Raw genomic sequence first — 17792 nt, forward strand, 5'->3', positions numbered from 1 at the left:
CATGGAAATATCTACACCGCTATCTGTACGAACATGGAAATATCTACACCGCTATCTGTATGAACATGCTAATATCTACACAGCTATATGTATATCAATGGAAATATCTACACTGCTATCTCTATAAACATGGAAATAACTACACCGCCACCTGTATGAACATGGAAATATCTACACTGTCATCCGTACGAACATGGAAATATCTACACCGCCATCTGTATGAACATGTAAATATCTACACTGCCATCTGTATGAACATGGAAATATCTACACCGCTAACTGTATGAACATGGAAATATCTAAACTGCTATCTGTATGAACATGGAAATATCTACACCGCTATCTGTAAAACACGAAAATATCTACACCGCTATCTGTATGAACATGGAAATATCTACACCGCTATCTGTATGACCATGGAAATATCTACACCGCTATCTGTATGAACATGCAAATACCTACACAGCTATCTGTATATCAATGGAAATATCTACAGCGCTATCTCTATAAACATGGAAATATCTACATTGCTATCTGTATAAACATGGAAATATCAACACCGCCATCTCTATGAACATGGAAATAACTACACCGCCATTTGTATGAACACGGAAATACCTACACCGCCATCTGTATGAACATAGAAATATCTACACCGCCATCTGTATGAACATGGAAATATCTACACTGCCATCTGTATGAACATGGAAATATCTTCACCGCCATCTGTATGAACATGGATATATCTACACCGGCATCTGGATGAACATGGAAATATCTACACCGCTAACTGTATGAACATGGAAATATCTACACCGCAATCTGTGTGAACATGGAAATATCTACAACGCTATCTGTATGAACATGGAAATATCTACAACGTTATCTGTATGAACATGGAAATATCTACACCGCTATGTGTATGAACATGGAAATATCTACACCGCTATCTGTATGAACCTGGAAATATCTACACCGCTATGTGTATGAACATGCAAATATCTACACAACTATCTGTATATCAATGGAAATATCCCCACTGATATCTCTATCAACATGGAAATAACTACACAGCTATCTGTAAAAACATGGGAATATCTACACCGCCACCTGTATGAACATGGAAATATCTACACTGCCATCTGTACGAACATGGAAATATCTACACCGCCATCTGTATGAACGTGTGAATGTCTACACCGCCATCTCTATGAACATGGAAATATCTACACCGCCATCTGTATGAACATGGAAATATCTTCACCGCCATCTCTATGAACATGGAAATATATACACCGCCATCGGTATGAACATGGAAATATCTAAACCGCCCTCTATATAAACATGGAAATATCTACACCACCATCTCTATAAACATGTAAATATCTACACCAGCATCTGTATGGACATGGAAATATCTACACCGCTAACAGTATGAACATGGAAATATCTACACCGCTATCTGTATGAACATGGAAATATCTACACCGTTATCTGTATGAACATGGAAATATCTACACCGCAATCTGTATGAACATGGAAATATCTACACCTCTATCTGTATGAACATGGAAATATCTACACCGCTATCTGTATGAACATGCAAATATCTACACAGCTATATGTATATCAATGGAAATATCTACATTGCTATCTCTATAAACATTGAAATAACTGCACTGCTATCTGTATAAACATGGAAATATCTACACCGCCACCTGTACGAACATGGAAATATCTACACTGCCATCCGTACGAACATGGAAATATCTACACCGCCATCTGTATGAACATGTAAATATCTACACAGCTATCTGTATATCAATGGAAATATCTACACTGCTATCTCTATAAACATGGAAATAACTACACTGCTATCTGTATGAACATGGAAATATCTACACCACCACCTGTATGAACATGGAAATATCTACACTGCCATCCGTACGAACATGGAAATATCTACACCGCCATCTGTATGAACATGTAAATATCTACACCGCCATCTGTATGAACATGGAAATATCTACACCGCTAACTGTATGAACATGGAAATATCTACACCGCTATCTGTATGAACATGGAAATATCTACACCGCTATCTGTAAAACATGGAAATATCTACACCGCTATCTGTATGAACATGGAAATATCTACACCGCTATCTGTATGAACATGGAAATATCTACACCGTTATCTGTATGAACATGCAAATATCTACACAGCTATCTGCATATCAATGGAAATATCTGCACCGCTATCTCTATAAACATGGAAATATCTACATTGCTATCTGTATAAACATGGAAATAGCTACACCGCCATCTCTATGAACATGGAAATATCCACACCGCCATCTGTATGAACATAGAAATATCCACACCGCCATTTGTATGAACATGGAAATATCTACACCGCCATCTGTATGAACATGGAAATATCTACACCATTAACAGTATGAACATGGAAATATCTACACCGCTATCTGTATGAACATGCAAATATCTACACAGCTATCTGTATATCAATGTAAATATCTACACTGTTATCTCTATTAACATGGAAATAACTACACTGCTATCTGTATAAACATGGAAATATCTACATCGCCATCTCTATGAACATGGAAATATCTACACCGCCATTTGTATGAACATGGAAATATCTACATCGCCATCTCTATGAACATGGAAATATCTACACCGCCATCTGTACGAACATGGACATATCTACACCGCCATCTGTATTAAGATGGAAATATCTACACCGCTATCTGTATAAACATGGAAATATCTGCCCAACTATCTGTATAAACATGGAAATATCCTCACTGCTATCTGTATAAACATGGAAATATCTCCACCGCCATCTGGGTAAACATGAAAATATCTACACCGCCATCTCTAAAAACATGGAAATATCTACACTGCCATATGTATGAACATGGAAATATCTACACCGCCATCTCTATAAACGTGGAAATATCTACAACGCTATCTGTATGAACTTGGAATTATCTACACTGCTATCTGTATAAAATTGAAATTATCTACACCACTATCTCTATAAACATGGAAATATCTTCACCGCTATCTGTATAAACATGGAAATATCTACAACGCCGTCTCTATAAACTTGGAAATAACTACACCACTATCTCTATAAACATGGAAATTTCTAGACCACCATCTCTATAAACATGGAAATATCTACACCACCATCTGTATAAACATGGAAATATCTATACCGCTATCTGCATAAACATGGAAATATCTACACCGTCATCTCTTTGAACATGGAAATATCTACACCGCCATCTGTACGAACATGGAAATATCTACAATGCCATCTGTATGAACACGTAAATATCTACACCGCCATCTGTATGAACATGGAAATATCGTCACCGCTAACTGTATGAACATGGAAATATCTACACCGCTATCTGTATGAACATGGAAAAATCTACACCGTTATCTGTATGAACATGGAAATATCTACACCGCAATCTGTATGAACATGGAAATATCTACACCTCTATCTGTATGAACATGGAAATATCTACACCGCTATCTGTATGAACATGCTAATATCTACACAGCTATATGTATATCAATGGAAATATCTACACTGCTATCTCTATAAACATGGAAATAACTACACCGCCACCTGTATGAACATGGAAATATCTACACTGTCATCCGTACGAACATGGAAATATCTACACCGCCATCTGTATGAACATGTAAATATCTACACTGCCATCTGTATGAACATGGAAATATCTACACTGCTAACTGTATGAACATGGAAATATCTAAACTGCTATCTGTATGAACATGGAAATATCTACACCGCTATCTGTAAAACATGGAAATATCTACACCGCTATCTGTATGAACATGGAAATATCTACACCGCTATCTGTATGAACATGGAAATATCTACACCGCTATCTGTATGAACATGCAAATACCTACACAGCTATCTGTATATCAATGGAAATATCTACAGCGCTATCTCTATAAACATGGAAATATCTACATTGCTATCTGTATAAACATGGAAATATCAACACTGCCATCTCTATGAACATGGAAATAACTACACCGCCATTTGTATGAACACGGAAATATCTACACCGCCATCTGTATGAACATAGAAATATCTACACCGCCATTTGTATGAACATGGAAATATCTACACCGCCATGTGTATGAACATGGAAATATCTACACAGCCATCTTTATGAACATGGAAATATCTTCACCGCCATCTGTATGAACACGGATATATCTACACCGTCATCTGGATGAACGTGGAAATATCTACACCGCCATCTGCATGAACAAGGAAATATCTACACAGCTATCTGCATATACATGGAAATATCCACACAGATTTCTCTTTAAATATGGAAATAAGTACAGCGCTATCTGTATAAACTTCGAAATATCTACACCGCCATCTGTATGAACATGGAAATATCTACACCGCCATCTGTACGATCATAGACATATCTACACCGCCATCTGTATTAAGATGGAAATATCTACACCGCTATCTGTATAAACATGGAAATCTCTGCCTAACTATCTGTATAAACATGGAAATATCCGCACCGCTATCTGTATAAACATGGAAATATCTACACCGCTATCTGCATAAACATGGAAATATCCACACCGCTATCTGTGTAAACATGGAAATGTCTACACCGCTATCTGTGTAAACATGGAAATATCTACACCGCCATCTGTGTAAACATGAAAATATCTACACCGCCATCTCTAAATACATGGAAATATCTACACCGCCATCTGTATGAACATGGAAATATCTACACCACCATCTCTATAAACGTGGAAATATCTACACCGCTATCTGTATGAACTTGGAAATATCTACACTGCTATCAGTATAAAATTGAAATTATCTACACAACTATCTCTATAAACATGGAAATATCTACACTGCTATCTGTATAAACATGGAAATATCTACACCGCTATCTGTATAAACATGGAAATACCTTCACCGCTATCTGTATAAACATGGAAATATCTACAACGCTGTCTCTATAAACTAGGAAATAACTACACCACTATCTCTATAAACATGGAAATATCTAGACCGCCATCTCTATAAACATGGAAATATCTACACCGCTATCTGTATGAACATGGAAATATCTACACCGCTATCTGTAAAACATGGAAATATCTACACCGCTATCTGTATGAACATGGAAATATCTACACCGCAATCTGTATGAACATGGAAATATCTACACCTCTATCTGTATGAACATGGAAATATCTACACCGCTATCTGTATGAACATGCAAATATCTACACAGCTATATGTATATCAATGGAAATATCTACATTGCTATCTCTATAAACATTGAAATAACTTCACTGCTATCTGTATAAACATGGAAATATCTACACCGCCACATGTACGAACATGGAAATATCTACACTGCCATCCGTACGAACATGGAAATATCTACACCGCCATCTGTATGAACATGTAAATATCTACACAACTATCTCTATAAACATGGAAATATCTACACTGCTATCTGTATAAACATGGAAATATCTACACCGCTATCTGTATAAACATGGAAATACCTTCACCGCTATCTGTATAAACATGGAAATATCTACAACGCTGTCTCTATAAACTAGGAAATAACTACACCACTATCTCTATAAACATGGAAATATCTAGACCGCCATCTCTATAAACATGGAAATATCTACACCGCTATCTGTATGAACATGGAAATATCTACACCGCTATCTGTAAAACATGGAAATATCTACACCGCTATCTGTATGAACATGGAAATATCTACACCGAAATCTGTATGAACATGGAAATATCTACACCTCTATCTGTATGAACATGGAAATATCTACACCGCTATCTGTATGAACATGCAAATATCTACACAGCTATATGTATATCAATGGAAATATCTACATTGCTATCTCTATAAACATTGAAATAACTGCACTGCTATCTGTATAAACATGGAAATATCTACACCGCCACATGTACGAACATGGAAATATCTACACTGCCATCCGTACGAACATGGAAATATCTACACCGCCATCTGTATGAACATGTAAATATCTACACAGCTATCTGTATATCAATGGAAATATCTACACTGCTATCTCTATAAACATGGAAATAACTACACTGCTATCTGTATGAACATGGAAATATCTACACCGCCACCTGTATGAACATGGAAATATCTACACTGCCATCCGTACGAACATGGAAATATCTACACCGCCATCTGTATGAACATGTAAATATCTACACCGCCATCTGTATGAACATGGAAATATCTACACCGCTACCTGTATGAACATGGAAATATCTACACCGCTATCTGTATAAACATGGAAATATCTACACCGCTATCTGTAAAACATGGAAATATCTACACCGCTATCTGTATGAACATGGAAATATCTACACCGCTATCTGTATGAACATGGAAAAATCTACACCGTTATCTGTATGAACATGGAAATATCTACACCGCCATCTGTATGAACATGGAAATATCTACACCGCTATCTGTATGAACATGGAAATATCTACACCGCTATCTGTACGAACATGGAAATATCTACACCGCTATCTGTATGAACATGCTAATATCTACACAGCTATATGTATATCAATGGAAATATCTACACTGCTATCTCTATAAACATGGAAATAACTACACCGCCACCTGTATGAACATGGAAATATCTACACTGTCATCCGTACGAACATGGAAATATCTACACCGCCATCTGTATGAACATGTAAATATCTACACTGCCATCTGTATGAACATGGAAATATCTACACCGCTAACTGTATGAACATGGAAATATCTAAACTGCTATCTGTATGAACATGGAAATATCTACACCGCTATCTGTAAAACACGGAAATATCTACACCGCTATCTGTATGAACATGGAAATATCTACACCGCTATCTGTATGACCATGGAAATATCTACACCGCTATCTGTATGAACATGCAAATACCTACACAGCTATCTGTATATCAATGGAAATATCTACAGCGCTATCTCTATAAACATGGAAATATCTACATTGCTATCTGTATAAACATGGAAATATCAACACCGCCATCTCTATGAACATGGAAATAACTACACCGCCATTTGTATGAACACGGAAATATCTACACCGCCATCTGTATGAACATAGAAATATCTACACCGCCATTTGTATGAACATGGAAATATCTACACCGCCATCTGTATGAACATGGAAATACCTTCACCGCCATCTGTATGAACATGGATATATCTACACCGGCATCTGGATGAACATGGAAATATCTACACCGCTATCTACATGAACATGGAAATATCTACACCGCTAACTGTATGAACATGGAAATATCTACACCGCTATCTGTGTGAACATGGAAATATCTACACCGCTATCTGTATGAACATGGAAATATCTACACCGTTATCTGTATGAACATGGAAATATCTACACCGCTATGTGTATGAACATGGAAATATCTACACCGCTATCAGTATTAACATGGAAATATCTACACCGCTATCTGCAGGAACATGCAAATATCTACACAGCTATCTGTATATCAATGGAAATATCTACACTGCTATCTCTATAAACATGGAAATAACTACACTGCTATCTGTATAAACATGGAAATATCTACACCGCCATCTCTATGAACATGGAAATATCTACACCGCCAATTGTATGAACATGGAAATATCTACACCGCTATCTGCATAAACATGGAAATATCCACACCGCTATCTGTGTAAACATGGAAATGTCTACACCGCTATCTGTGTAAACATGGAAATATCTACACCGCCATCTGTGTAAACATGAAAATATCTACACCACCATCTCTAAAAACATGGAAATATCTACACCGCCATCTGTATGAACATGTAAATATCTACACCGCCATCCCTATGAACATGGAAATATCTACACCGCTATCTGTATGAACATGGAAATATCTACACCGCTATCTGTATGAACATGGAAATATCTACACCGCTATCTGTAAAACATGGAAATATCTACACCGCTATCTGTATGAACATGGAAATATCTATACCGCTATCTGTATGAACATGGAAATATCTACACCGCTATCTGTATGAACATGGAAATATCTACACAGCTATCTGTATATCAATGGAAATATCTACACCGCTATCTCTATAAACATGGAAATATCTACATTGCTATCTGTATAAACATGGAAATATCTACACCGCCATCTCTATGAACATGGAAATATCTACACCGCCATTTGTATGAACACGGAAATACCTACACCGCCATCTGTATGAACATAGAAATATCTACACCGCCATTTGTATGAACATGGAAATATCTACACTGCCATCTGTATGAACATGGAAATATCTTCACCGCCATCTGTATGAACATGGATATATCTACACCGGCATCTGGATGAACATGGAAATATCTACACCGCTAACTGTATGAACATGGAAATATCTACACCGCAATCTGTGTGAACATGGAAATATCTACACCGCTATCTGTATGAACATGGAAATATCTACACCGTTATCTGTATGGACATGCAAATATCTACACAGCTATCTGCATATCAATGGAAATATCTGCACCGCTATCTCTATAAACATGGAAATATCTACATTGCTATCTGTATAAACATGGAAATAGCTACACCGCCATCTCTATGAACATGGAAATATCTACACCGCCATCTGTATGAACATAGAAATATCCACACCGCCATTTGTATGAACATGGAAATATCTACACCGCCATCTGTATGAACATGGAAATATCTACACCATTAACAGTATGAACATGGAAATATCTACACCGCTATCTGTATGAACATGCAAATATCTACACAGCTATCTGTATATCAATGTAAATATCTACACTGCTATCTCTATTAACATGGAAATAACTACACTGCTATCTGTATAAACATGGAAATATCTACATCGCCATCTCTATGAACATGGAAATATCTACACCGCCATTTGTATGAACATGGAAATATCTACATCGCCATCTCTATGAACATGGAAATATCTACACCGCCATCTGTACGAACATGGACATATCTACACCGCCATCTGTATTAAGATGGAAATATCTACACCGCTATCTGTATAAACATGGAAATATCTGCCCAACTATCTGTATAAACATGGAAATATCCTCACTGCTATCTGTATAAACATGGAAATATCTCCACCGCCATCTGGGTAAACATGAAAATATCTACACCGCCATCTCTAAAAACATGGAAATATCTACACCGCCATCTGTATGAACATGGAAATATCTACACCGCCATCTCTATAAACGTGGAAATATCTACAACGCTATCTGTATGAACTTGGAATTATCTACACTGCTATCTGTATAAAATTGAAATTATCTACACCACTATCTCTATAAACATGGAAATATCTTCACCGCTATCTGTATAAACATAGAAATATCTACAACGCCGTCTCTATAAACTTGGAAATAACTACACCACTATCTCTATAAACATGGAAATTTCTAGACCACCATCTCTATAAACATGGAAATATCTACACCACCATCTGTATAAACATGGAAATATCTATACCACTATCTGCATAAACATGGAAATATCTACACCATCATCTCTTTGAATATGGAAATATCTACACCGCCATCTGTACGAACATGGAAATATCTACAATGCCATCTGTATGAACACGTAAATATCTACACCGCCATCTGTATGAACATGGAAATATCGTCACCGCTAACTGTATGAACATGGAAATATCTACACCGCTATCTGTATGAACATGGAAAAATCTACACCGCAATCTGTATGAACATGGAAATATCTACACCTCTATCTGTATGAACATGGAAATATCTACACCGCTATCTGTATGAACATGCTAATATCTACACAGCTATATGTATATCAATGGAAATATCTACATTGCTATCTCTATAAACATTGAAATAACTGCACTGCTATCTGTATAAACATGGAAATATCTACACCGCCACCTGTACGAACATGGAAATATCTACACTGCCATCCGTACGAACATGGAAATATCTACACCGCCATCTGCATGAACATGTAAATATCTACACAGCTATCTGTATATCAATGGAAATACCTACACTGCTATCTCTATAAACATGGAAATAACTACACTGCTATCTGTATGAACATGGAAATATCTACACCGCCACCTGTATGAACATGGAAATATCTACACTGCCATCCGTACGAACATGGAAATATCTACACCGCCATCTGTATGAACATGTAAATATCTACACCGCCATCTGTATGAACATGGAAATATCTACACCGCTAACTGTATGAACATGGAAATATCTACACCGCTATCTGTATGAACATGGAAATATCTACACCGCTATCTGTAAAACATGGAAATATCTACACCGCTATCTGTATGAACATGGAAATATCTACACCGCTATCTGTATGAACATGGAAATATCTACACCGTTATCTGTATGAACATGCAAATATCTACACAGCTATCTGCATATCAATGGAAATATCTGCACCGCTATCTCTATAAACATGGAAATATCTACATTGCTATCTGTATAAACATGGAAATAGCTACACCGCCATCTCTATGAACATGGAAATATCTACACCGCCATCTGTATGAACATAGAAATATCCACACCGCCATTTGTATGAACATGGAAATATCTACACCGCCATCTGTATGAACATGGAAATATCTACACCATTAACAGTATGAACATGGAAATATCTACACCGCTATCTGTATGAACATGCAAATATCTACACAGCTATCTGTATATCAATGTAAATATCTACACTGTTATCTCTATTAACATGGAAATAACTACACTGCTATCTGTATAAACATGGAAATATCTACATCGCCATCTCTATGAAAATGGAAATATCTACACCGCCATTTGTATGAACATGGAAATATCTACATCGCCATCACTATGAACATGGAAATATCTACACCGCCATCTGTACGAACATGGACATATCTACACCGCCATCTGTATTAAGATGGAAATATCTACACCGCTATCTGTATAAACATGGAAATATCTGCCCAACTATCTGTATAAAAATGGAAATATCCTCACTGCTATCTGTATAAACATGGAAATATCTCCACCGCCATCTGGGTAAACTTGAAAATATCTACACCGCCATCTCTAAAAACATGGAAATATCTACACCGCCATCTGTATGAACATGGAAATGTCTACACCGCCATCTCTATAAACGTGGAAATATCTACAACGCTATCTGTATGAACTTGGAAATATCGTCACCGCTAACTGTATGAACATGGAAATATCTACACCGCCATCTGTATGAACATGTAAATATCTACACCGCCATCTGTATGAACATGGAAATATCGTCACCGCTAACTGTATGAACATGGAAATATCTACACCGCTATCTGTATGAACATGGAAAAATCTACACCGTTATCTGTATGAACATGGAAATATCTACACCGCAATCTGTATGAACATGGAAATATCTACACCTCTATCTGTATGAACATGGAAATATCTACACCGCTATCTGTATGAACATGCTAATATCTACACAGCTATATGTATATCAATGGAAATATCTACACTGCTATCTCTATAAACATGGAAATAACTACACCGCCACCTGTATGAACATGGAAATATCTACACTGTCATCCGTACGAACATGGAAATATCTACACCGCCATCTGTATGAACATGTAAATATCTACACTGCCATCTGTATGAACATGGAAATATCTACACCGCTAACTGTATGAACATGGAAATATCTAAACTGCTATCTGTATGAACATGGAAATATCTACACTGCTATCTGTAAAACATGGAAATATCTACACCGCTATCTGTATGAACATTGAAATATCTACACCGCTATCTGTATGAACATGGAAATATCTACACCGCTATCTGTATGAACATGCAAATACCTACACAGCTATCTGTATATCAATGGAAATATCTACAGCGCTATCTCTATAAACATGGAAATATCTACATTGCTATCTGTATAAACATGGAAATATCAACACCGCCATCTCTATGAACATGGAAATAACTACACCGCCATTTGTATGAACACGGAAATATCTACACCGCCATCTGTATGAACATAGAAATATCTACACCGACATTTGTATGAACATGGAAATATCTACACCGCCATCTGTATGAACATGGAAATATCTTCACCGCCATCTGTATGAACATGGATATATCTACACCGGCATCTGGATGAACATGGAAATATCTACACCGCTATCTACATGAACATGGAAATATCTACACCGCTAACTATATGAACATGGAAATATCTACACCGCTATCTGTGTGAACATGGAAATATCTACACCGCTATCTGTATGAACATGGAAATATCTACACCGTTATCTGTATGAACATGGAAATATCTACACCGCTATGTGTATGAACATGGAAATATCTACACCGCTATCGGTATTAACATGGAAATATATACACCGCTATCTGCAGGAACATGCAAATATCTACACAGCTATCTGTATATCAATGGAAATATCTACACTGCTATCTCTATAAACATGGAAATAACTACACTGCTATCTGTATAAACATGGAAATATCTACACCGCCATCTCTATGAACATGGAAATATCTACACCGCCAATTGTATGAACATGGAAATATCTACACCGCCATCTCTATGAACATGGAAATATCTACACCGCCATGTGTATGAACATGGAAATATCTACACAGCCATCTTTATGAACATGGAAATATCTTCACCGCCATCTGTATGAACACGGATATATCTACACCGTCATCTGGATGAACGTGGAAATATCTACACCGCCATCTGCATGAACAAGGAAATATCTACACAGCTATCTGCATATACATGGAAATATCCACACAGATTTCTCTTTAAATATGGAAATAAGTACAGCGCTATCTGTATAAACTTCGAAATATCTACACCGCCATCTGTATGAACATGGAAATATCTACACCGCCATCTGTACGATCATAGACATATCTACACCGCCATCTGTATTAAGATGGAAATATCTACACCGCTATCTGTATAAACATGGAAATCTCTGCCTAACTATCTGTATAAACATGGAAATATCCGCACCGCTATCTGTATAAACATGGAAATATCTACACCGCTATCTGCATAAACATGGAAATATCCACACCGCTATCTGTGTAAACATGGAAATGTCTACACCGCCATCTGTGTAAACATGGAAATATCTACACCGCCATCTGTGTAAACATGAAAATATCTACACCGCCATCTCTAAAAACATGGAAATATCTACACCGCCATCTGTATGAACATGTAAATATCTACACCGCCATCCCTATGAACATGGAAATATCTACACCGCTATCTGTATGAACATGGAAATATCTACACCGCTATCTGTATGAACATGGAAATATCTACACCGCTATCTGTAAAACATGGAAATATCTACACCGCTATCTGTATGAACATGGAAATATCTATACCGCTATCTGTATGAACATGGAAATATCTACACCGCTATCTGTATGAACATGCAAATATCTACACAGCTATCTGTATATCAATGGAAATATCTACACCGCTATCTCTATAAACATGGAAATATCTACATTGCTATCTGTATAAACATGGAAATATCTACACCGCCATCTCTATGAACATGGAAATATCTACACCGCCATTTGTATGAACACGGAAATACCTACACCGCCATCTGTATGAACATAGAAATATCTACACCGCCATTTGTATGAACATGGAAATATCTACACTGCCATCTGTATAAACATGGAAATAACTTCACCGCCATCTGTATGAACATGGATATATCTACACCGGCATCTGGATGAACATGGAAATATCTACACCGCTAACTGTATGAACATGGAAATATCTACAACGATATCTGTATGAACATGGAAATATCTACAACGTTATCTGTATGAACATGGAAATATCTACACCGCTATGTGTATGAACATGGAAATATCTACACCGCTATCTGTATGAACCTGGAAATATCTACACCGCTATGTGTATGAACATGCAAATATCTACACAACTATCTGTATATCAATGGAAATATCCCCACTGATATCTCTATCAACATGGAAATAACTACACAGCTATCTGTAAAAACATGGGAATATCTACACCGCCACCTGTATGAACATGGAAATATCTACACTGCCATCTGTACGAACATGGAAATATCTACACCGCCATCTGTATGAACGTGTGAATGTCTACACCGCCATTTCTATGAACATGGAAATATCTACACCGCCATCTGTATGAACATGGAAATATCTTCACCGCCATCTCTATGAACATGGAAATATATACACCGCCATCGGTATGAACATGGAAATATCTAAACCGCCCTCTATATAAACATGGAAATATCTACACCACCATCTCTATAAACATGTAAATATCTACACCAGCATCTGTATGGACATGGAAATATCTACACCGCTAACTGTATGAACATGGAAATATCTAAACTGCTATCTGTATGAACATGGAAATATCTACACCGCTATCTGTAAAACATGGAAATATCTACACCGCTATCTGTATGAACATGGAAATATCTACACCGCTATCTGTATGAACATGGAAATATCTACACCGCTATCTGTATGACCATGCAAATACCTACAGAGCTTTCTGTATATCAATGGAAATATCTACAGCGCTATCTCTATAAACATGGATATATCTACATTGCTATCTGTATAAACATGGAAATATCAACACCGCCATCTCTATGAACATGGAAATAACTACACCTCCATTTGTATGAACACGGAAATATCTACACCGCCGTCTGTATGAACATAGAAATATCTACACCGCCATTTGTATGAACATGGAAATATCTACACCGCCATCTGTATGAACATGGAAATATCTTCACCGCCATCTGTATGAACATGGATATATCTACACCGGCATCTGGATGAACATGGAAATATCTACACCGCTATCTACATGAACATGGAAATATCTACACCGCTAACTGTATGAACATGGAAATATCTACACCGCTATCTGTGTGAACATGGAAATATCTACACCGCTATCTGTATGAACATGGAAATATCTACACCGTTATCTGTATGAACATGGAAATATCTACACCGCTATGTGTATGAACATGGAAATATCTACACCGCTATCAGTATTAACATGGAAATATCTACACCGCTATCTGCAGGAACATGCAAATATCTACACAGCTATCTGTATATCAATGGAAATATCTACACTGCTATCTCTATAAACATGGAAATAACTACACTGCTATCTGTATAAACATGGAAATATCTACACCGCCATCTCTATGAACATGGAAATATCTACACCGCCAATTGTATGAACATGGAAATATCTACACCGCCATCTCTATGAACATGGAAATATCTACACCGCCATGTGTATGAACATGGAAATATCTACACAGCCATCTTTATGAACATGGAAATATCTTCACCGCCATCTGTATGAACACGGATATATCTACACCGTCATCTGGATGAACGTGGAAATATCTACACCGCCATCTGCATGAACAAGGAAATATCTACACAGCTATCTGCATATACATGGAAATATCCACACAGATTTCTCTTTAAATATGGAAATAAGTACAGCGCTATCTGTATAAACTTCGAAATATCTACACCGCCATCTGTAAGAACATGGAAATATCTACACCGCCATCTGTACGATCATAGACATATCTACACCGCCATCTGTATTAAGATGGAAATATCTACACCGCTATCTGTATAAACATGGAAATCTCTGCCTAACTATCTGTATAAACATGGAAATATCCGCACCGCTATCTGTATAAACATGGAAATATCTACACCGCTATCTGCATAAACATGGAAATATCCACACCGCTATCTGTGTAAACATGGAAATGTCTACACCGCTATCTGTGTAAACATGGAAATATCTACACCGCCATCTGTGTAAACATGAAAATATCTACAACGCCATCTCTAAAAACATGGAAATATCTACACCGCCATCTGTATGAACATGTAAATATCTATACCGCCATCCCTATGAACATGGAAATATCTACACCGCTATCTGTATGAACATGGAAATATCTACACCGCTATCTGTATGAACATGGAAATATCTACACCGCTATCTGTAAAACATGGAAATATCTACACCGCTATCTGTATGAATATGGAAATATCTATACCGATATCTGTATGAACATGAAAATATCTACACCGCTATCTGTATGAACATGCAAATATCTACACAGCTATCTGTATATCAATGGAAATATCTACACCGCCATCTCTATGAACATGGAAATATATACACCGCCATCGGTATGAACATGGAAATATCTAAACCGCCCTCTATATAAACATGGAAATATCTACACCACCATCTCTATAAACATGTAAATATCTACACCAGCATCTGTATGGACATGGAAATATCTACACCGCTAACTGTATGAACATGGAAATATCTAAACTGCTATCTGTATGAACATGGAAATATCTACACCGCTATCTGTAAAACATGGAAATATCTACACCGCTATCTGTATGAACATGGAAATATCTACACCGCTATCTGTATGAACATGGAAATATCTACACCGCTATCTGTATGACCATGCAAATACCTACACAGCTATCTGTATATCAATGGAAATATCTACAGCGCTATCTCTATAAACATGGAAATATCTACATTGCTATCTGTATAAACATGGAAATATCAACACCGCCATCTCTATGAACATGGAAATAACTACACCTCCATTTGTATGAACACGGAAATATCTACACCGCCATCTGTATGAACATAGAAATATCTACACCGCCATTTGTATGAACATGGAAATATCTACACCGCCATCTGTATGAACATGGAAATATCTTCACCGCCAACTGTATGAACATGGATATATCTACACCGGCATCTGGATGAGCATGGAAATATCTACACCGCTATCTACATGAACATGGAAATATCTACACCGCTAACTGTATGAACATGGAAATATCTACACCGCTATCTGTGTGAACATGGAAATATCTACACCGCTATCTGTATGAACATGGAAATATCTACACCGTTATCTGTATGAACATGGAAATATCTACACCGCTATGTGTATGAACATGGAAATATCTACACCGCTATCAGTATTAACATGGAAATATCTACACCGCTATCTGCAGGAACATGCAAATATCTACACAGCTATCTGTATATCAATGGAAATATCTACACTGCTATCTCTATAAACATGGAAATAACTACACTGCTATCTGTATAAACATGGAAATATCTACACCGCCATCTCTATGAACATGGAAATATCTACACCGCCAATTGTATGAACATGGAAATATCTACACCGCCATCTCTATGAACATGGAAATATCTACACCGCCATGTGTATGAACATGGAAATATCTACACAGCCATCTTTATGAACATGGAAATATCTTCACCGCCATCTGTATGAACACGGATATATCTACACCGTCATCTGGATGAACGTGGAAATATCTACACCGCCATCTGCATGAACAAGGAAATATCTA

The sequence above is a fragment of the Gorilla gorilla genome, chromosome 19 (assembly GCF_029281585.2).
Source record: "Gorilla gorilla gorilla isolate KB3781 chromosome 19, NHGRI_mGorGor1-v2.1_pri, whole genome shotgun sequence".
NCBI lineage: Eukaryota > Metazoa > Chordata > Mammalia > Primates > Hominidae > Gorilla > Gorilla gorilla.